General features: G+C 45.1%; 1 protein-coding gene across 4 annotated transcripts in view; it reads right to left on the bottom strand.

Moving 5' to 3' along the window:
• The window catches only part of LOC135542206 (kazrin-like), a 78420-nt gene that overhangs the window by 30716 nt on the left and 23006 nt on the right, over nucleotides 1-24698 (bottom strand). The window contains exon 2 of one of the 4 annotated variants that reach the window (XM_064968996.1): nucleotides 4936-5019. The exons of the other annotated variants lie outside the window; for them this stretch is intronic. The gene's annotated coding sequence lies outside the window, so the exon portion shown is untranslated. The remainder of the gene's footprint in view (nucleotides 1-4935; nucleotides 5020-24698) is intronic. 4 annotated transcript variants of the gene reach the window in all.

Here is a 24698-nt window from a genome sequence, read left to right as displayed (position 1 = left end):
ACCTGTACCTGTTCCTGTTCCTACACCTGTTCCTGTTCCTGCACCTGTTCCTGTCCATTTCATAATGGACCATTCTAAATAGAAACTCATTTTACATATCAGTAAAGACAAGATTAAATTGAGAATAGTCTGATGGGTGAAAATATGATCACTTGGTGAGAGACCAGCGTGTGCAGCCTGAAGCAAGGAACAGAGAGCAGGCAACTTTTTCAAATCATCAATAGCCTATAGTTGCATCATGCAGCCCATATACGTTTGGATTTCTAAGACATTCTAAAGTTGCCAAATAACTGGCCTTTATGCTTAACATAGCCACTTCAAACGCTCCAGAATGGGAAAAATATCCTTTCTATTTTATTCAGCTTAGTTCAATTATATGCTTCTTACTTTAAAATCACATAATATAAAATAATGTCACAGGACTTATAAGCATATCTTGTCTGCTAAAGTCTACAGTCTATGGCATGGAGCACAGGCAGACCGTATGTTTCTTTAGACCTGCCTAAAATAAATAATAGATTGATTCGACTTTTTTTAACTGTCGATGTTCCAAAGGCGTGCCTCAGTGGCTTGTATGTGTGGAGGCAAGGAGGTGCTAAACATGTTTATGTTAATTAACGGTTAGAGACCAGCAGTCTTTGGCGTGACAATAACCGACTGACAACATTTCATGACCGCCACAGACCTACCACCACCAAAACAATTTTTTGATCCGGAAAAAAACCTGAAGTCATTCACACACTCTTCTCCTAGTCTACAGGTTTGGGCAGTTTTACTTTTGTGGCCTTATGGTATTTTTCCAGTTCATTGACGTCCCCTTCCTTCCCCTCCCATCGCTTTCTCTCCGGGATGTTGTTGTGGTGTTATTCTTCCCCCTCACTTCCCTGCCTGCTGACCTTTCCCTGGGTCTTTAATATGGAGATTGGGTAACAGGCAGGGAAGCAGGCAACATAGCCTCAGGCTCCATGCTGGCCGGCTGGGTGGCTGTGTTCCTTAGCGGGGGATAATGAAGAGAGGGGTCGGCACTGAGACTAAAGCCTTCAGCACGCTCCGGTTCTGCTGGTGCCTCGCTAAACTCGGCACGCTTCCCATCCGAAAATATTCGGAACAGTTTGTGTATATATACAACATTACCAAAAGTGTCACCTGCTTGTCGAATATCTCATTCCAAAATCATGGGCATTAATATGGAGTCAGTCCCCCCTTTGCTGCTATAACAGCCTCCACTCTTCTGGGAAGGCTTTCCACTAGACCTCGCTTTGCGCACCGGGGCATTGTCATGCTGACACAGAAAAGGGTCTTCGTCCACCAAACTTTACAGTTTACACTAGGCATTCGGGCAGGTAGCGTTCTCCTGGCATCCGTCAAACGCAGATTTGTCCGTCGGACTGCCAGATGGTGAAGCGTGATTCATCACTCCACAGAACACGTTTCCACTGCTCCAGACACTAATGGTGGTAAGCTTTCCACAACTCCAGCCAAAGCTTGGCATTGTGCATGCTGATCTTAGGCTTGTGTGCGGCTGCTCGGACACGGAAACTCATTTCATGAAGCTCCTGATGAACAGTTCTTCTGTTGATGTTACGTCCAGAGGCAATTCGGAACTCGGTAGTGAGTGTTGCAACCGAGGACAGACGATTTTTACATTCTATGCGCTTCAGCCCTTGGCGGTATCTTTCTGTGAGCTTGTGTGGCCTACCACTTCACGGCTGAGCCGTTGTTGCTCCAAGATATTTCCAGGTCACAATAACAGCACTTCCAGTTTACCGGGGCAGCTCTAGCAGGGCATACATTTTACTGACTTGTTAGAAAGGTGGCTGTCAGATTCTCACTAGGAGAGGTGGGTGTGGAGTCAGGTGCAGGAGAGCAAGAAGTCCAAGAAGGGCATTTATTTACAAGTCCATCAACAGAACAGGTACAGGACCACAACCGCAGCCACTAAGAAACAGGAACGCAGTCCAGTCGAAAACGGAGGAAACACACTCCTCTGACTAAACTAACGTGCGGGAAAACAGTCCTGTAAAATACACCTGTTTAACAGAAAAAACAAAACGCAATCCAAACCAACGACAGTAACACAAACAATCCCGCACAAAACCTAGTGGGTAGGGCAAGATTAAATACCCCACTGATTAGCCTAAACTAGACACAGGTGAGCACAAGACAGACAAAACCAAACGAAAAAGAAAAGGGATCGGTGGCAGCTAGTAGACCGGCGACGACAACCGGCGCCCGAACAGGGATAGGAGTCGTGACAGTGGCATCCTATGGCGGTGACACATTGAAAATCACTGAGCTCTTCAGTAAGGTAATTCTACTGCCAATGTTTGTCTATGGAGATTGCGTGGCGGTGTGCACGATTTTATACACCTGTCAGCAATGGGTGTAGCTGAAATAGCCAAATCCACTAAATTATAGGGGTGTCCACATACTTTTGTATATGCTGCAGTTCAAAAGTTTGGGGTCACTTAGAAATGTCCTTGTTTTTGAAAGAAAATCACATTTGTCTATTAAAATCACATCAAATTGATCAGAAATAATGTTGTAAATGACTATTGTAGCTGGAAATGGCACGTTGTGTTAGCTAATCCAAGTTTATCATTTTAAAAGGCTAATTGATCATGTTATTTTAATGGACAGAAAATGTGCTTGTCTTTCAAAAAAAAGACATTTCTAAGTGACACCAAACTTTTGAACGGTAGTGTATATAGCGTAGTTTTGGTCATGTAGTTTATTATGATGACATTTTGTGATGTTTTTGTTATTTTTAGTCTCGGCAAGGGTTTTTTCATCCATTAGTGTGTGCGCACATTTGTTTCTCAAGGAATACTCCCTTAAAAGACCTTCGCTTGAAAAACTAGAAAAAAACGCCAATAGTACTGTTTGTCCATCTTGATTTGCCGTAGCCAGTATACGCTTCCTCAAAAGAGTAGGAATTAATCTGAGTAAAATAACTCAAGATATCTGATGTTTTTGCAGAGGAGATCTTAGTCACACAATGATTAGTCTCTTGTTGAATGACAACACACACTTTATTGAAGAATCCCTACTGTTGACCAATCACCGACGAAGGGGCGTAGACATTTTCTGTGTGCACAAATGTCCGAAAAAAAGTTTGCTGAAGACCAAAACGAACAAAACCTTTACAAAATGTCATCATAATACATGGCCAAAAGTGATGGTTTACTCATACCCCTTGACTTATTCCTCATTTTGTTACAGACTGAATTCAAAATGGATTAAATAGATTTTTTTCTCAACCATATAGACAAAATACCTTAAACTGAAAAAGTGAAAGCATGTTTTTAGAAATCTTTACAAATGTATTGAAAATGAAATACAGAAATATCTCATTGACATAAGTATTCACACTGTCAATACTGAGTCAATACATGTTAGAACCCCCTTTGGTAGCGGTTACAGCTCTTAAGAGTCTTTCTGGGTAAGTCTTTAAGAGCGTTGCACACGTAAATTGTACACTATTTGCCCCTTATTCTTTTCAAAAGTATTCAAGCTCCGTCAAATTGGCTGTTGATCATTGTTAGATAACCATTTTTAAGGCTTGCCATAGATTTTCAGGCCGATTTAAATCAAAACTGTAACTTGGCCACTCAGGTACATTACACTGACTTCTTGGTAAGCAACCCCAGCGTAGATTTGGCCTTGTGTTTTAGGTTATTGTCTTGCTGAAAGGTGAATTAATCTCCCAGTGTTTGGAGAAGGCAGACTGAACCAGGTTTTCCTCTAGGATTTTGCCTGTGCTTAGTTCCAATACGTTTCTTTTTATCCTGAAAAACTCCCCAGTCCTTAACGATTACAAGCATACCCATTACATGATGCAGCCACCACTATGCTTGAAAATATGGAGAGAGGTCATCAGCAATGTGTTTTATTGGATTTGCCCCAAACATAGAACTTTTAGATTCAGGACAAAAAGTTAATTGCGTTGCCACATTTTTTGCAGTATTACTTTAGTGAGTTGTTGCAAACAGGATGCATCTTTTGGAATATTTTTATTCTGTACAGGCTTCCATCATTTCACTCTGTCAATTAGCGTAGTATTGTGGAGTAACTACAAAGTGAACCATCCTCCGTTTACTCCTGTCACAGTCATTAAACTCTGTAATTTCTTTAAAGTCACCATTGGCCTCATGGGGAAATTCCTCAGCGGTTTCCTTCCTCTCCGGCAACTGAGTTAGGAAGGACGCCTGTATCTTTGTAGTGACTGAGTGTATTGAAACACCATCCAAAGTGTAATTAGTAACTTCACCATGCTCAAAGGGATATTCAATATCTACCAATAGGTGCCCTTTTTTGCGAGGCATTGGATATCCTCCCTGGTCTTTGTGGTTGAATATGTGTTTGAAATTCACGATTATTGCACACAGAGTGAGTACATGCAACTTATTATGTGACTTGTGTGATTTTTACTCCTGAACTTATTTAGGCTTGGCACGTGACATTATGTTGATAATGTAAATAGTAAAGTTAATGACATTATGTTGATCATGTAAATAGTAAAGTTAATGACATTTTGTTGCAATGCCTCTAATACAACTCTCTTCAATCTGAATAAGCCCCGACTCACAGAGAGAGAGAGAGAGAGAGAGAGAGAGAGAGAGAGAGAGAGAGAGAGAGAGAGAGAGAGAGGCTTCATGCAGGAGCTGTCTGTCTTTGGGTGTAAATCAACATGGAGATGAATAAGTAAACAGAGAACCATGAAAACTATTTCCTATTTGAATATTCTGTTGAGTCCCTTCCTCAACCTAGGAGAAACATCCTGATCGGTCACTCCAGTGGTGCATCCCTGTATGTGTGTCATCTGTGCTAGAGAGTGCCGGTATGCAGGGAATAGGTCATAGGGATAGCCTTCCTCTCTAGCTGGTCAAACTCTAGCCGTGAGAGGTCAAAGGTTAGGTAAATAATGAGACAAACCCGTGGTGGGGCTCCCACTAACCCAAATGACTGCCCGAGGATGTCAGGAATCACAGGAGTGCATACAGCAGGCGATTGACCGCCCTGTCAATCAAAGGAAAAATACATGTCATGTACTATTTCTCTGTCTCTCTCTATTGCTAACGTCATGTATGAAATAATTCATTGTAATAATAGGCATGATTATTCATTCGGCTCATTCCCCAATAACGCATTCATATCACAGGCCATTTGTAATGAGAAAGCTTTCCCAACAACCAGCAGGAAATGCAGTCATGCATAGTCATAGCTAGAGTAAACAGCCATGAGTTAATAGTGAGATTTGCCTGAGAGCATACAGGATGCCTGATGGTAGGCACCTCTTCAGGCAGAGTGGGCAGAGGCTCACCAGTAGGGTGTCATTCAGAGCTCTGATAGGCTCTCTGTGGTGCCATGTGGTGTCTCATCCACTGGAGCCTCTGGGGCCTGGACAGAGTAGGCTGTCTGTTACAGAGGGAGATGTGCTCTATACAATCTATGCTCTATTACAATCCTGGGTGAACATGAAGTGACCTCTCCTAATCCCTCAGAGCCACCTGGGTCATCAGTTTCCACCCCGTGTCTGGTTCTCTTCAAACAATCCATGTGCTTCCTGTCACCGCTAATTCTTCTGACATTCATAGATCTCTGACATGGATGAATGGTCTCATATCCTGTCCCTTTTTCACTCAGAACACTTGACTCTGTGGCGAGCCGTGCAGGCTCAAACCACCTCTGAGAGAAGAACAGAGGTCACCCATCTGAAAAAAAATCTGTTTAAAAACACCAACTCTAAATGCTAGTCAGGAACAGAGGATACAAATAGGCAGCAGGCTATGCATCATCCTGCAGGTTTTTCCTCCGGCAGAATTAAGAGACAACTATCAGCGTCCTGCAGACAGCTCCTCTCTGCCTCTCCTCACCTAACCCATTATTACACAGACATTCACTGCGCTCCATTATCAATCATCCCCAAGGAAAAAGAGAATACAATCACCTGATGCTACCCTGGAATCACATCACCACGCCCTACAAATATCCCTGTGCCGTGGCTGAGTGCTCTACAGTAACATGCTCCTGGTTACATGTACAGAGTGCCATTCAGGTGACTAAGACACACACACACACACACACACACACACACACACACACACACACACACACACACACACACACACACACACACACACACACACACACACACACAATGACGTCAAGGACACACCACTTAAAATATATTTTCCAATAGCATGATTGGCTACATAATTGTCAGGCCATTACCTTGGTCGGGGGAAGTGGGCTATAGCTCTGCATGTTGGTCAGTTATTATGATGGTCATTATGAGACTGCAGGGTGCCAGCTACTAGTAGAGTCCCTTGCAATTAACTGGACCTTATTTCATCACAACTAACTAGAGGGTCTAAACTGGACCACATCTGAGGGTTATGGTTCCCTGGAGAATAGAACCAAAATTGCTACGCGCTAAAGTCTCCCCCTTGAGAATAAAATGAAGCAATGTGTTCTAATTATTTTATTTGTTCTCTGTCACGCGGTGATATTGACCAGACACAATGCAAGAACATTTGAATTGCTATCTAAATAGAATTTCACAGTCACGTCACGGCGGAATCAATGAACACATTCGCAAAAGTTCTGGGTCTTTTGTGGTTTGAACCTTTTTAGAAGAAGTGACCTTTTAGACGAAATACCTCTTCAGGTCTAGGTTGTTAAAGACATGGACATTTGTGGTAATAGGTGTTGAAATATTGAAAAGAATCCCTCCAGTCTCTGTCTCTCATTCACAGCCTCCTGCGGTACTTTGTCTGGCAGACACAGAGACACATGGAGCTCATCCAAATTCCAGCACCCAGAATGCTGACAAGAGGAAAAGGAAGCACCTTTTCCCCCAGAGATCCATAAGCACAGCAGTTTGGTCAATTTACAGGTATCGTTAGCAAGCCTATGCTACAGATGGCATTGATGAATTGAAACCATTTTCTCTGGGATTGGGACTGCTGTGATAACAAGAATTGTGAGCTTTAAAAATGACCGGGAGATGACTGTGAAACAGGAGGTAACCTTATAAAAAGACAACTTCACAAACAGACTTTCACATGTCCGTCTCTCTTCCCCCCCATCGGAAGGGATGACTTCCATGCCTGAGGTCATTTAGTATCAAGCTGCAGGGACGGCTTTTAAACACCTATAGTGTCATCTGTGTGTCAACTCAAAGTATCCCGATTAAGAGCCTCATATTGTGATATGAGAGTATTACATCATGTGTACTGAGCCTTACTGGAAAGTATACTCTTCACTTGACCTGTGAGTCAGGGTTCTCCTTCTCCTGACTGAAAGGGATACGAGATCAAAAGCTACTGCCTTCGATCATTCTGGAGCTGCCTGGAGCTGAACACATAGACTGTATGAATCTGCATTCATAATCGCAGGCGACACACACTTCAAATCTATAGTGGCTGTATTCAGAGAGCATTAGGTCTGAAAGGCTGCTTCAAGGCTGCTGTGATCAACGGGCCCTTAGATGCTGTAAGCGCTGTGTGTGGATGTGAAGACAGCTCCAGTCTCAGTCTGCCCTGAGGAAACCTCCTGCAAACATGCCCCATCAGGGACCCATCCAATACATCTACACTACTGTTCAAAAGTTTGAGGTCACTTAGAAATGTCCTTGTTTTTGAAAGAAAAGCACATTTTTGGACCATTAAAATAACATCAAACTGATCAGAATACATTCATTCTCTCTCTCTATATATATATCTTTCTCTCTCCCTCTCTTCCTGTCTCTCTGGCTATTTCTCTTTCTCTCGCTTTCTCTTGCTCACTCTCTCTCAATTCAATTCAAATAAAATATCAACGCAACATTTAAAGAGTTGGTCCCATGTTTCATGAGCTAAAATAAAAGATCCCAGAAATATTCCATACACCCAAAAAGCTAATTTCTTTCAATTTCTTTGCACACATTTGTTTACATCTCCTTTCCAAGATAATCCATCCACCTCACAGGTCTGGTTAAATAGCATAATCGTTACACTGGTGCACCTTGTGCAGGAGACAATAAAAGGTCACTCTAAAATGTGAAGTTGTGTCACACAAGACAATGCCACAGATGTCTCTAGTTTGAGGGAGTATGCAATTGGCATGCCGACTGCAGGAAAGTCCACCAGAGCTGTTGCCTGAGAATGTAATGTTAATTTCTCTACCATAAGCTGCCTCCAATGTCCAAATAGCAGCATGTCCAAATGGCCTCACAACTGTAGACCATGTGTGACCATGCCAGACCAGGACCTCCATACCTGGCTTATTCATCTGCAGGATCATCTGACCAGCCACCCAGACAGCTGATGAAACTGTGGGTTAGCACAACCGAAGAATTTCTGCACAAACTGTCAGAAATCGTCTCTGGGAAGCTCATCTGCGTGCTCTTCGTCCTCACCAGGGTCTTGACCCGACTGCAGTTTGGCGTCGTAACCGTTGGCCATTTGCACGCTGGAGAAGTGTGCTCTTCACGGACGAATCCCAGGTTCAACTGTATCGGGCAGATGGAAGACAGTGTTCATGGTGTCATGTGGACGAGTGGTTTGCTGATGTCAACGTTGTGAACAGAGTGCCCCATTGTGGCGGTGGGGTTAGGGTATGGGCAAGCATAAGCTGCGGACAACGAACACCACTGCATTTTATAAATGGCAATTGGAATGCACAGAGATACCGAGGCCCATTGTCGTCCCATTCATCCGCCGCCTTATGTTCCGCCTTGTCAACTCATGTTACAGCATGATGATGCACAGCCCCATGTCGCAAGGATCTGTACAAAATTCCTAGAAGCTGAAAATGTCCCAGTTCTTCCATGGCCTACATACTCACCAGACATGTCACCCATTGAGTATGTTTGCGATGCTCTGGATCGACGTGTACAACAGCGCGTTCCAGTTCCCGCCAATATCCAGCAACTTCGCACATCATTGAGGAGGAGTGGGACAACATTCCACAGGCCACAGTCAACCACCTGATCAACTCTATGCGCTGCATGAGGCAAAAGCTGGTCACACCAGATACTGACTGGTTTTCTGATCCACACCCCAACCTTTTTTTTAAGGTATCTGTAATTAACAGATGCATATCTGTATTCCTAGTCATGTGAAATCCATAGATTAGGGCCTAAGGAATTTATTTCAATTGACTGATTTACTTGTAAAATCTTAGAAATTGTTCCATGTTGAGTTTATATTTTCGTTCAGTGTATGTTTATATTGCTAAAGTAAGTGAAATAAACAATAAACAAAACTCTCTCTCGCTCTAATGATGTCAGTTGATGAGGACAGATGAGGATGGAGCTGGTGAAAAGCAACATGTGTGGAGCCTGGGGTCGATTGCCCATTTTCCCTCACAAAACCCCAGTGTGAATGTGTGAAGCTGGACAAACAGTAAGCTTCTCTTTCATTTTGGTCAGTCTTATGTCAGCAGTCTCATCAACGTTTTAATTTGGGGGGTTGGATTGGAACAGCTGGGGAGGCAAAATATAGTGGGAATTTGAACAGATTTCTGTTAAAGATTAGTAATCTTTACTATCTTAGATTACTGTGTCTTTAAAAAGCAATCACTGATGCTGATTGGGCGGCAGTGTAGCCTAGTGGTTAGAGCATTGGACTAGTAACCGAAAGGTTGCAAGTTCGAATCCCTGAGCTGACAAGGTCCCCGAGCTGACAAGGCACAAAATCTGTCGTTCTGCCCCTGAACAGGCAGTTAACCCACTGTTCCTAGGCCGTCATTGAAAATAAGAATTTGTTCTTAACTGACTTGCCTAGTAAAATTAAAAATATATATATATAGCTAAATGGCAGTTCAACCGCCACCCATCATGACAAACTGTTGCCATGGCACACATAGGCTCTGAGGAATAGAATACAACCAAAAAATACCTCAATGATTCATTGGCACTTTATTCTCTTCACTTCTTTGCCGTTTGTCCCTGTGTGCTAGCTTGTTTGTCCAGGTGTTTCTTTTTGTATGCTTAGGATCCTATATAGGGTCCTTCAAGTATTCAGATGAGAAACCCCGTTAATTCCCAGCAAATATTACGAACCCACTGACCATAATGTCCAGCTTTATGAATCCAACACGAATCCGTCACGACTGTAGGAAGTATGACAATTGACCCATCAACCTTGACAACATGAGGCGATTGTGGCAGGTTGAAATATTAAGGTCAGCTGAGACCCGTCCATCCAGGCCTCATCCCTCACTGATAACCTGAGCAACTGTGTTGGGCTGCTGAGGCAGATCACAGGCACCTGAGCTGTTAAACTGGGGAATAGGGTTTAGAGACGCTCATAGTGCAGAGTACAGGCAGACTTTACTGCTGTGTAATCTGAGGCTGGGGCAGAAATCATTTTAAACCACACTGATGGCTTGGGCTGTGTGGAGCTAGGAGCTTGCCTCTGAGCCATCCATCTAGCACCACCTTCCCAATTAGCTGAGCTAATGGACTGTCTGGAAACCCTCTAATGTCAATAATGGATATAAACCGTCTTAACACCATGATGGGTGGGATAGATTATCATAATGCGTTGTCAATCACAGACTCGTTCATTTAATAAAGTATTGTTGATGTGGAGAGTCCAGAGTGTCCACTGAGGTTAGTTAACTGAGCCAGTCAACAACTGACGGAGTATGACAGTCGTGTCCATTTCTGGGTTGAGATTGAGAAGCATTTTTCCTTCTATCAATATGGTAAACAATGGTAATTTTCTCTGATGGGAAACAGACTTTACTCTCCGAAAGACAGAACGAGGCTGCAAAGACAGAGAGCTGAACTGTGGATGGGTCTGCAGTCCAACTGGGGATCCATAGAGAAAGGTCATCTGAAGCTTGACATTTTAATCGCCTGTCCCTTAGTGAGCCAGAACGTGAGCAGAGAGGTCCCACAGCTAATAACACAACGCAAAACAGGAATGTAAATACACTTCTCTGGGAAAAGTGACATGACCTTAACAGCATAGATGTACACTGAGTGTACACCGTCCTAATATTGAGATGCACCCCCTTTTGCCCTCAGAACAGCCTCAATTTGTCGGGGCCTGGACTCTACAAGGTGTCGAAAGCATTCCACATGGATACTGGCCCATGTTGACTTCAGTGCTTCCCACAGTTGTGTGTAGTTGGCTCGATATCCTTTGGGTGGTGGACCATTCTTGATACTCACGGGAAACTGTTGAGCGTCAAAAACCCAGTAGCGTTGCAGGTTCAAACCGGTGCGCCTGGCACCTACTACCATATCCCGTTCAAAGGCACTTACATTTGTATATGGTACATTCACCCTCTGAATGGCACACCTTTACAATCCATGTCTGAATTGTCTCAAGGCTAAAAAAAAATCTCCTCCCCTTCACCTACACTGAAAAAAAGTCTCCTCCCCTTCACCTACACTGATTGAAGTGGACTTAACAAGTGAAATTAATAAGGATCATAGCTTTCACCTGGATTCTCCTGGTCAGTCTATGTACTGGAAAGAGCAGGTGTGCCCAATGTTTTGTACACGCAGTTTATGTGTGGATTAATTAAAGGTCCAATGCAGATGTTTTTATCTCAATATAAAAAAAATTCTGGGTTACAATTACATACTATACTGTGGAGCAGGACACTAATCCAGACGCTTATAAGAAATCCCACTATGCCCTCAGACGAACCATCAAACAAGCAAAACGAGAGCACCAGCTGTTCTGGATGACTGTTGGATAACGCTCTCGGTAGTCTTCACTGACATTTTCAACCTCTCCCTGAATATAATATCTACATTTTTCAAGCAGACCACCATAGTCCCTGTGCCCAGGGAAGCGAAGGTAACCTGCCTAAATGATTAGCGTAGCACTCACGTCGGAAGCCATGAAGTGCTTTGAAAGGCTAGTCATGGCTCACATCAACAACATCCTCCCGGGTACCCTAGACCCACTCCAATTCGCATACTACCCCAACAGATCCATAGATTACGCAATCTCAATCGCAATGACTACAGCTCAGCGTTCAACACCATAGTACCCACAAAAAAAGCTCATCACTAAGTTAAGGACCCTGGGACTAAACACCTCCTTCTGCAACTGGATCCTGAACTTCCTGACGGGCCGCAGCCAGGTGGTGAGGGTAGGCAACAACACGTCTGCCACGTTGATCCGCAACACTGGGGCCCCTCTGGGGTGTGTACTTAGTCCCCTGCTGTACTCCCTGTTCACCCACGACTGCGTGACCAAATATGACTCCAGAACCATCATTAAGTTTGCCGATGACACAACAGTGGTAGGCCTGATCACCGACAACGATGAGACAGCCTATAGGGAGGAGGTCAGAGAACTGGCAGTGTGGTGCCAGGACAACAACCTCTCCCTCAATGTGATCAAGACAAAGGAGCTGATTGTGGACTACAGGAAAAGGTGGGCCGGACAGGCCCCCATTAACATCAACGGGGTTGTCGTGGAGCGGGTTGAGAGTTTCAAGATCCATGGTGTCCACATCATCACATCATGGTCCAAACATCATGGATGTGTACTTCCGGAGCCGACATAGATGGCCGCCTCGCTTCACGTTCCTAGGAAACTATGCATTTTTTTTTTACGTGTTATTTCTTACATTGGTACCCCAGGTCATCTTAGGTTTCATTACATACAGTCGGGCTGAACTACTGAGCAACGTCAACTCACCATCAGTACGACCAGGAATATGACTTTCCCGAAGCGGATTCTGTGTTCTGCCTTTCACCCAGGACAACAGAATGGATCCCAGCCTGCGACCCAAAACAAAGACGTCGTAAAAGAGGGAAACGTAACGGTCTTCTGGTCAATGCCCAGTCTCTTGACAACAAGGTTGATGAAATCCGAGCAAGGGTAGCATTCCAGAGGGACATCAGAGACTGTAACGTTCTTTGCTTCACGGAAACATGGCTCACTCGAGAGACGCTAACGGAATCGGTGCAGCCAGTTTGTTTCTGTCGGGGCGATGCGTGAAGAAACCAACATCTTTCTGGTAAGAAGAGGGGCGGGGGCATTTGCTTTATGGTTAACGAGACGTGGTGTGGTCACAACAACATACAGGAACTCAAGTCCTTCTGTTCACCTGATTTAGAATTCCTCACAATCAAATGTCGACCGCATTATCTACCAAGGGAATTCTCTTCGATTATAATCACAGCCGTATATATTCCCCCCCAAGCAGACACATCGATGGCTTTGAATGAACTTTATTTGACTCTTTGCAAACTGGAAACCACATATCCTGAGGCTGCATTCATTGTAGCTGGGGATTTTAACAAGGCTAATCTGAAAACAAGACTCACTAAATTGTATCAGCATATCGATTGCGCAACCAGGGCTGGTAAAACCTTGGATCATTGCTATTCTAACTTCCGCGACGCATATAAGGCCCTCCACCACCCTCCTTTCGGAAAAGCTGACCACGACTCCATTTTGTTGCTCCCTGCCTACAGACAGAAGCTAAAACAAGAAGCTCCCGTGCTCAGGACTGTTCAACGCTGGTCAGACCATTTAGATTCCATACTCCAAGACTGCTTCCATCACGTGGACTGGGATATGTTCCGCACTGCGTCCAACAACAACATTGACGAATATGCAGATTAGATGAGCGAGTTCATTAGAACGTACATTGAAGATGTCGTTCCCATAGCAACGATTAAAACATTCCCAAACCAGAAACCGTGGATTGATGGCAGCATTCGCGTGAAACTGAAAGCGCGAACCACTGCTTTTAACCAGGGCAAGGTGACCGGAAACATGACCGAATACAAACAGTGTAGCTATTCCCTCCACAAGGCAATCAAACAAGCTAAGCATCAGTATAGAGACAAGGTAGAGCCGCAATTCAACAGCTCAGACACAAGAGGTATGTGGCAGGGTCTACAGTCAATCACGGATTACAAAAAGAAAACCAGCCCCGTCACGGACCAGGATGTCTTGCTCCCAGGCAGACTAAATAACTTTTTTGCCCGCTTTGAGGACAATACAGTGCCACTGACACGGCCCGCAACCAAAACATGCAGACTCTCCTTCACTGCAGCCGACGTGTGTAAAACATTTAAACGTGTTAACCCTCGCAAGGCTGCAGGCCCAGACGGCATCCCCAGCCGCGCCCTCAGAGCATGCACAGACCAGCTGCCTGGTGTGTTTACGGACATATTCAATCAATCCTTATCCCAGTCTGCTGTTCCCACATGCTTCAAGAGGGCCACCATTGTTCCTGTTCCCAAGAAGGCGAAGGTAACTGAGCTAAACGACTACTGCCCCGTAGCACTCACTTCCGTCATCATGAAGTGCTTTGAGAGACTAGACAAGGACCATATCACATACACCCTACCTGACACCCTAGACCCACTCCGACTTCCTGACGGGCCGCTCCCAGGTGGTGAGGGTAGGTAACAACATCTCCACCCCGCTGATCCTCAACACTGGGGCCCCACAAGGGTGCGTTCTGAGCCCTCTCCTGTACTCCCTGTTCGCCCACGACTGCGTAGCCATGCACGCCTCCAACTCAATCATCAAGTTTGAGGACAACACTACAGTGGTAGGCTTGATTATCAACAACGACGAGACGGCCTACAGGGAGGAGGTGAGGGCCCTCGGAGTGTGGTGTCAGGAAAATAACCTCACACTCACCGTCAACAAAACTAAGGAGATGATTGTGGACTTCAGGAAATAGCAGAGGGAGAACCCCCCTATCCACATCGATGGGACAGTAGTGGAGAGGGTAGGAAGTTTTAAGTTCCTCTGCGTACACATCACAGACAAACTGAATTTGTCCAACCACACAGACAGCATCGTGAAGAAGGCGCAGCAGCGCCTCTTCAACCTCAGGAGGCTGAAGAAATTTGTCTTGTCACCAAAAGCACTCACAAACTTCTACAGGTGCACAATCGAGAGCATCCTGTCGGGCTGTATCACCGCCTGGTACGGCAACTGCTCCGCCCACAACCGTAAGGCTCTCCAGAGGGTAGTGAGGTCTGCACAACGCATCACCGGGGGTAAACTACCTGCCCTCCAGGACACCTACACCACCTGATGTCACAGGAAGGCCATAAAGATCATCAAGGACAACAACCACCCGAGCCACTGCCTGTTCACCCCGTTATCACCCAGAAGGCGAGGTCAGTACAGGTGCATCAAAGCAGGGACTGAGAGACTGAAAAACAGCTTCTATCTCAAGGCCATCAGACTGTTAAACAGCCACCACTAACATTGAGTGGCTGCTGCCAACACATTGACTCACTTTAATAATGGGAATTGATGGAAATTGATGGAAAATATATCACTAAACACTTTAAACAATTCTATATAATATAATCTTTACATACCCTACATTATTCATCTCATATGCATATACTGTACTCTATATCATCTACTGCATCTTTATGTAATACATGTATCACTAGCCACTTTAAACTATGCCACTTTGTTTACATACCCTACATTACTCATCTCATATGTATATACTGTACTCGATATCTACTGCATCTTGCATCTTGCCTATTCCGTTCTGTACCATCACTCATTCATATCTTTATGTACATATTCTTTATCCCTTTACACTTGTGTGTATAAGGTAGTAGTTGTGGAATTGTTAGGTTAGATTACTCGTCGGTTATTACCGCATTGTCGGAACTCGAAGCACAAGCATTTCGCTACACTCACATTAACATCTGCTAACCATGTGTATGTGACAAATAAATTTGATTTGATTTGAAACACCAAGACAGTTGTGAAGAGGGCATGACAAAACCTTTTCCCCCCTCAGGAGACTTGGCATGGTTCCTCAGATTCTCAAAAAGTTCTACAGCTGCACCATCGAGAGCATCCTGACCCGTTGCATCATCGCTTGGTATTGCAACTGCTCTGCATCTGACCGTAAGGCGCTACAGAGGTAGTGCGTATGGCCCAGTACATCACTGGGGCCAAGCTTCCTGCAATCCAGGACCAATATAATAGGCAGTGTCAGAGGAAAGCCCATAAAATTGTCAGAGACGCCAGTCACCCAAGTCATAGACTGTTTTCTCTGCTACCGCACGGCAAGTGGTACCGGAGCGCCAAGTCTAGGACCAAAAGGCTCCTCAACAGCTTCTACCCCCAAGCCATAAGACTGCTGAACAATTAATCAAATGGCCACCGGACTATTACATTGACCCCCCCCCCCCCCGCCCGTTTATACACTGCTGCTACTCGCTGCTTATTATCTATGTATAGTCACTTCACCCCTACCTACATGTACAAATGAACTCTTCTTGAACTGCACTGTTGATTTTAAGGGCTTGTAAGTAAGCATTTCACGGTAAGGTCTACACTTGTTGTTTTCGGCACATGTGACAAATAAAGTTTGATTTGATTGTTTTCAATTAAAATGGTCAAAAATAACAAAAACAGCTTCTTAGCAAAGAGCCATTTCTCAAGCAAGAATTTTGCTAGAACTGTCTGGGAGTGGTCTGGAAAGGAAAACGGAAAACTCGCTGTTATTGCAGAGATGCTTGGAACTCTCTTTTATATTGGTCTATTAACTAATTTACTGCATGGTGATGTCACCAGGCAGGCCAAAACTCCATCCCACCAAACAGGCAGAAAATTCAGGTGGTGTTTTCAAACAGCTCTTACCGTAAATTGGTATTATCATTATTTTCACAATTTCACACTATTATTCCAACCTCAAAATGTGGAAAAATATATACTGCACTGAGCCTTTAAACAGTCAGAAGGAGTGATGCATTTATAACATATAAGGTTAATGACTGTCAGAAAAGAGGACAATTGCATCCCTGTTCGATGTTCCCGGTGGGCTTTTTATCGCACACAGAAACTGACAGACACAAACAGTATAAACAAAAACAAACTGATACTGATTGACGCTGGGGGAGATTCCACGAAGGCAGAAGAAACATACACGTGGGAGCTCATCTGGTTGGTGGTGTTGGTCACAGCTTGGCTGGTCCCTCATCACCCTGACCCAGGGGCTTTGCTGCAGGACCCAGCCACCAAGTTGAGGTCAGATTTAAAACCAAGATTAAGCAGGGAAATCTGTCTGGAAGCAATCCAGGCAAGGACAGAACTTTTTTGTAAATCCTCCAGCACAGCTCCTCTTTGCCTTTGGAGCGGGTGAGAGAGAGGTGGTGATGGCGGCAGGAACAGGGATCAACAGCGGCAGTGTCGGCACACATGGCACTTGGCTCGTTAATATTCTCCTCGCGTGGAAGGACATTTGGAGAATGTGAGAATTTTTGCTGACCTCTGTCCCCTAGGCCCAACGCATCTGATTACTGTCCCTGTCACACATGCCAGTCCTGCCCGTCCCAGCCCAGCTGGCTCCAAACCCACTGGGTCTCGTAGTGTCTCCTCAGCCTCCTCTTTGGACAGCTGGACAGGGAGACAGAGACTCATCATTGGTCATCCAGTCCTATCTGGAAAGGGCTGCAGAGACACATACATCATCACTGGGAGACCGTAGATCATCACTAGACATCATCACTAGACGTCTTGTTTAAGGACTGTAAGGAACGAGGGGCCCTGTCGCCTCTGAAACAGCCTCGCTTAATAGTCCACATACGCCTGTACTAGATCCCATGTTCCCTGCATTAATGGTGCAGTCCTCTCCTCTACTCCCAAGGGAATGAACCCAGGGTGGGCCCAGAAAGAAACAGACAAGAAAAAACAATAGCATGAAAGATTAAAAGGGCACCTGTGGGACTGCAGAGCCCACGTCACATCCCCAGAGTAAAGACCTACTCAGCAAACTACATGGCTGAATAATTCAACACAGGCTACAGCAATACAGCACAGAACTCGGCAGAATCTTCGTTAGTTAGGGTAGCAGTGCAGCGTGAATCGGGAGAACTTGGAATATAGTTGACAGTTGTTGAACTGAGCAGGTGAACAGCAAGGTAGTGTGAATAACAGAACTAAAGCGTTTTTCAGACAGACAGCGAAATATCGCCGCATTCCCCGCCGAGTACACTGCTTGTCCCTTTAGTAAAATGGCTAGCGCCGGTGACCATAGCAACGAAGTAAACAATATCGACGAGCTGGATTGTTGTTGTTGTTGCTATAACACCATAAGCATGTTTAAAAACGTATTTACATGCAACAAAAATTATTAATAAAAAAAATTATTAGAAAAACAATTATTTTTATTGTTAAACGTGACTTTGTAAACTGATAATAGTGTTAGCTAGCTAGCTAGAGTGGGCAAGTTAGCACCTCCTGCTGTTGGACATACGTTCTGACGTATCACCACGCAGTGTACGTATTCTATTGTGATTGGTCAACAACAACAATGCCACCTCTTGGAAAATAGAGCGGAGCGGCTTCCACGGGCACGAGCACCGCCTACCGACCGCTCCGCCTGGAAGCATTTCCCCCCTGCCTAGGCTTCATTCAAAATGAATGGGCCACCCCTATGGGATCAATATCATGCCAAATGATATTGACCACTCCACAAATGTAAATCACTTTCCACAAATGAAAATCACTTTCCACAAATGAAAATCACTTTCCACAAATGTAAATCGCTATCCACAAACAAACACCTTTTGATTTGTATTTGTAAATCAACATATTGCATTAGACATTTTTAAATAACTGCAGACATTTGTGAATTGGGGATTTACATTTGTGGAAAGTGATTTACATTTAAGGATTGGTGATTTACATTTGTGAATACATTTGGCATGATATTGATCCCATATGCCCCTTCCGTCTGTCAGGGCCTTTAGGCATTGGCCCTATACTGTCCTGGTGAAGTCTAGAGAATCGTCACAGGAAACCACTAGCAAGCTACAGCTCTTCATCACCACCACCAACCCACACTCTTCAAACAGAATCCCATGAAGACAGCCCTAGCCTAGCTGTCTGCAAGTTGTCTTCTAGCTTAATAGACTACTCTAATGGTCTGATACATGTAATACACACAGAGGTAAGACAAGGAAACATACATTACATATTGAAAAGTATGTGGACACCCCTTCAAATTAGTGGGAACTGAATGAAATGGGTTTCCAGAGCCGAGCAGCCACACACAAGCCTAAGGTCACCATTTGCAACTCCTTTTAACCCCTTTTCATGAAATCCAATTGGTAGTTACAGTCTTGTCCCATCGCTGAAACCCCCATACGGACTCGGGCGAGGCAAAGGACAAGAGCCATTCGTCCTCTGAAACATGACCCCGCCAAGCCGCACTGCTTCTTAACACACTACTCGCTTAACCCGGAAGCCAGCCGCACCAATGTGTCAGAGGAAACACCGTACAACTGGCAATTGAAGTCAGCGAGCATGCGCCCGTCCCGCCACAAGGAGTCGCATCATGGGTCTCCAGGTCAAGGCCAGCTGCAACACAGCCTGGGATCAAACCCGGGTCTGTAGTGACACTTCAAGCACTACAATGCAGTGCCTTAGACCGCTGCGCTACTCGGGAGGCCCCATGCGCAATGCCAAGCGTTGGCTGGAGTGTTGTAAAACTCGCCACCATTGGACTCTGGAGCAGTGGAAATGCGTTCTCTGGAGTGATAATTCACGCTTCACCATCTGGCAGTCCAACGGAAGAATCTGGGTTTGGCAGATAACAGGAGAACGCTACCTGCCCGAATGCATAACGCCAACTGTAAAGTTTGGTGGATGAGGAATAAGGGTCTGGGGTTGTTTTTCATGGTTCGGGCTAGGCCCCTAAGTTCCAGTGAAGGGAAATGTTAATGCTGCCGCATACAATAACATTCTAGACAATTCTGTGCTTCCAACTTTGAGGCAACAATTTAGGGAAGGCCCTTTCCTGTTTCAGCATGACAATGCCCCCGTGCAGAAAACGAGGTCCACACAGAAATTGTTTGTTGAGATCGGTGTGGAAGAACTTGACTGGCCTGCACAGAGGCCTGACCTCAACCCCATCAAACACCTTTGGGATGAATAGGAATACTGACTGCGAGCCAGGCCTAATCGCCCAACATCAGTGCTCGACCTCACTAATGCTCTTGTGGCTGAATGAAAGCAAGTCCCTGCATCAATGTTCCAACATCTAGTGAAAAGCTTTCCCAGAAGAGTGGAGGCTGTTTAGCAGCAAAGCAGGTGTCCACATACTTTTGGTCATGTAGTATATGTCCAAGATCAATGCCACGGCCCAGGATGTGTGGAGAGAAGATATTGAGTGAGTGAAACAGACAGGCAGAGAGAGAAAGAGTGAGAGAGAGGGGGAGAGAGAGAAAGAGAGGGAGAGAGAGAGGGGGGGGGGAGAGGGAGGGAGGGAGGAAGAGAGAGGGGGGGGACTTGGCATGGCAGGCTGGGAATGTAATGTGGGAGTGTTCAGGGTGAAATACCATTGCTGTTGATCAATGAATGCTGTTTTGGTCCTGTGGCCCATGCTAATGAGTGATGCATGTTTAGAACAATGTCTACCTGTCAAATGGCACTCTATTCCCTACATAGTACACTATTTTTTACCAGTGCCCTATGGGCCCTGGTCAAAGGTAGCGCACTAAATGGAGAACAGGGTGCCATTTGGGACACACAAACAGAGAGCTCAGAGAACACTGAGATTAATGCAGGAACCTTCATACCACTGGAGCTCCACTCATTCCCACTGGTCATTACTCAAGTCAATCTAGCTCAAGTTATGTGATCAGCTTTGATAGGGGAGGGGAGGTATGTGTATGATATACAATGCAAACAATACAGTCATTTTCCTGCCTATGGAGGGAAATCCATCAAACGGACTTAATTCCCTCTGGTTAAGTGATAAATCTGCCTGTGGTGTGTGTGTGTGTGTGTGTGGTTGGTCTGTAATTAACACAGGATTCAGGTAATGACTCAGTTGACTTATCTTAACCTATGAGCAATAGTACTTCCTACTGGCTTACCTTACATACGTATAGAAGGTATGATATGATACGCATGGAAACAGAGGTCGACATCCACACCGTGCACTTGATAGTAAGAGACAAGAACACTATCTTTAGAAAACAGTTGATGAACCTGAGAGTGGGCGGATGTCAGATCACATAATGCTTGGCCAGTAATCCAAAAGAGGGAGTACAGCAGTTGTCAGTTTAGTATCTAAGCTATGACACATTACCATAATAGAGAACTGGCAGAATCACGGATGTGTCAAAGTAGGGACATTTTTTAGAAGGGAGTTGACGACATGCTCCTCCTGCACGAGGGAGCAATTTAGGAACTTGTGTGTGTGTGTCAGAGTGTCCATCCACACTGTGACGGTCTCCTCCGCCCTCTCTGTCAGGCTGCAGCCTCTCTGTATAACAGCCTGTAATTAGTGGGATTGCAGCAGCAGTGCTAATTAGCAACTGAACGGCTAAGCTGTGGAGCAAGCGCCGTCAGGAACCCCTTAAACCACAGCACGCCTAACACACACACACACACACACACACACACACACACACACACACGTAGACACACACACGGGTCAGCCTCTTTTGAGCGCTCCTTTTGAGATCAGGTCCACACATAGGTATGCAGTGGTTATGCTCGTTAGGCTACATACAATACATGCCAGTTAGAGATCCATGGCTGGCAGTTACATCATATGATAATGAAACATTCATTATGGCTGTAGGAGTCTGAAATCTGGTGTGTTAGTACCACTGATGTTGCCTAATCTCACTCTAAACTGACCTGCTGTGGCATCTACTCGTCACATCAAAACACATTTTATTGGTCACAAACACATGATTAGCAGGTATAGCGGGTGCAGCAAAATGCTTGCGCTTCTAGCTCCGACATTGCAGTAATATCTAACATATTTCTTTTATTTATTTAACCAGTTAGGCTAGTTGAGAACAAGTTCTCATTTGCAACTGAGACCTGACCAAGATAAAGCAAAACAGTGTGACACAGACAACAACACAGAGTTACACATGGAGTAAACAATAAACAAGCCAATAACACAAAGTCAATGACACAGTAGAGAAAAGAAAGTCTATATCCAGTGTGTGCAAAAGGCATGAGGAGGTAGGCAATAAATAGGCCATAGGAGCGAATAATTACAATTGAGCAGATTAACACTGGAGTGATAAATGAGCAGATGATGATGTGCAAGTAGAGATACTGGTGTGCAAAGGAGCAGAAAAGTAAATAAAATAAAAACAGTATGGGGATGAGGTAGGTAGATGGGGTGGGCTATTTACAGATGGACTATGTACAGCTGCAGTGATCGGTTTGCTGCTCAGATAGTTGATGTTTAAAGTTGGTGAGGGAAATAAAACTTCAGCGATTTTTGCAATTCGTTCCAGTCACTAGCAGCAGAGAACTGGAAGGAAAGGCGGCCAAATGAGGTGTTGGCTTTGGGGATGATCAGTGAGATATACCTGCTGGAACGTGTGCTACGGGTGGGTGTTGTTATCGTGACCAGTGAACTGAGATAAGACGGAGCTTTACCTAGCATAGACTTATAGATGACCTGGAGCCAGTGGGTAGCGAGGGCCAGCCGACTAGAGCATACAGGTCGCAGTGGTGGGTGGTATAAGGTGATTTGGTAACAAAACGGATGGCACGGTGTTAGACTGCATCCAGTTTGCTGAGTAGAGTGTAGGAAGCTATTTTGTAGATGACATCGCCATAGTCGAGGATCGGTAGGATAGTCAGTTTTACTAGGGTAAGTTTGGCGGCTTTGTTTGCGAAATAGAAAGCTGATTCTAGATTTGATTTTGGATTGGAGATGAGTCTGGAAGGAGAGTTTACAGTCTATATTGCACAACATATCCCAACGCACACAAGTCTAAGTAGGAATGAACTAAGACTATATACATATACGGATGAGAGATGTCAGAGCAGAACGGCCTGTATACAGTGTCCAGTGTCCCCCTTCCCCCTTCCCCCTTCCTCACCATCCCTGCACATCACAGTGTGTCGATGTACTCCTGACTCATAATGTATGTTCAGTGCTACGGAGAGCAGAACAGGGCAAATAGAGCTCACTAGACCCCTCTACTCCCCCTCCCCTCTCTCAGCTCTAACCTCTGCGTGACCTCTGTTAAGCCCACAACTCACTCAATTGATTGATCTCATCTCAATATACTATAGAAGATGATATCACACTGTGTAAGTCAATGGACAGCTTCACCACTTTACTGCCTATCCCTCCCATCACAGCAATCATAGCTCTGCCATTACAACCTCCTCACCTCTACCGCTGCCCCCTTTTCAGTGGCACTCTCGCCTTGCACCTGCCTCCACCCATCCATCCCCTTCTCCTCTCTGGACTTTCTAGTCACCGCACCTTTCCTCCTGACTTATCAGCACTCCTCTCCTGTCCCTGAAACTGCGGCAATCACTCGGTTTCCCTCTCTCTCTCTCTCCCCCCTTTCCCTTCCTTCCTCCCACTCCCTCCCTCTCTTTCTTACTTTGCACGGTTGTGCGTCACTTATCAGGGCAGTTCTCTGTTCGATCACTGAGCCGGCCTCCCTGGAGAATGACTGTGCTGTGCTGTCCCCGGGGAGGTTATTACACTGGCATGCTGAAGGGCACATGAAAGAAGATGAAGTCAATATAATGAATGATGAAACGTAACACTGCAGAGCAGTGAGGCCGATGCGTCTGTAAGAGATACTGTATATACAGTATCTTAGTGGATGAAATGCACACACATTCCATATATACACGACATCATACCAGCAGCCTGATCCCTGTACATACAGTACTGTACATACATACAGTCAGGCCCAGTCCTGGCCGCTGTGCCGCCGGCCCAGGTGAGACCAAAAAATGGTGTCCCTCCTATCCCCGATATGCAATTTTATGAATGCCGTACCGTTTGTAAAACAGGCAGTTGCATTGGCTTATTAGCCTAATGCTGATTCCTGACCAAGGTTTAAGACTAATCATTTTGGCTATTTAAGAGCTGCATATCAGCGACCCAAATTTACGAGGCGATACTTTGAGCCTCTTTGCAATGAGAATTGATGTTGTTCACACAGCGGCAAACGCTGTCCTGTTTTTAGGATATGGTGTCTGTTAACATGCTAAGACATATTCAAATTGAAGTGCACTTTCATTTGATAGGGCACCATTTAGGCCATTTGATCCGAGACACGTGCATGAGGTAAAAAGGGTCGGTCTCGAAACATTGTCACAAATATGATCCTCAGTCTGTAGGCTACAGACTGACCACATAGGCTACGACTCTTTCTACTATAGGCTACATTATTAATGTGAGATGACTTGAGAGTTCGTGGAGCGCCGCAGTGCTGCATCTCTCCAACGGCGCCCTGGAGAGGCTCTCTGGGCATGGACAAGATAAATATCTTGCGCCCCCTGACTCTGGGAAAGAGGACACTGCTTATCATGGGGCGGTATCAGTGTTGCGTGTTGTTGGAGGTCTTGGTCAGTTTAGCTTGGAAAATGCCGCCCTCGTCAATCTGCTGCTCTAAACGGCCGACCTCGTCCCGCCTAATGGGCGGGCCTGCCCTGCATACAGGGAATGAATGCATTGAACTTTGGTGTGATTAGATCAGTACATAGAACAGCTTCTCATGTCTTGTGACTCCCTGAGGCAGCAGCCTCTACTTTATCCTCCATCTATGGTAATATGTATCCCTTATTACCTACATTTCATCATTCTGTTGCTCCAGTTTTAACCAAATGGCTCTGTAATAAGACCTGGCAAATTCAATTTGTCTGCCAAGCTGATGTCTGGAGACCCACAGAGACTTCATGTTTTACAGGGCATCTTCTCTCCACTCTAGCGCAGTGTGACTG

This window comes from Oncorhynchus masou, chromosome 6 (assembly GCF_036934945.1).
Source record: "Oncorhynchus masou masou isolate Uvic2021 chromosome 6, UVic_Omas_1.1, whole genome shotgun sequence".
Classification (NCBI taxonomy): Eukaryota; Metazoa; Chordata; class Actinopteri; order Salmoniformes; family Salmonidae; genus Oncorhynchus; species Oncorhynchus masou.
The sequence above is the reverse complement of the archived record's forward strand: the minus strand, read 5'-3'. Positions and strand labels throughout refer to the sequence as shown.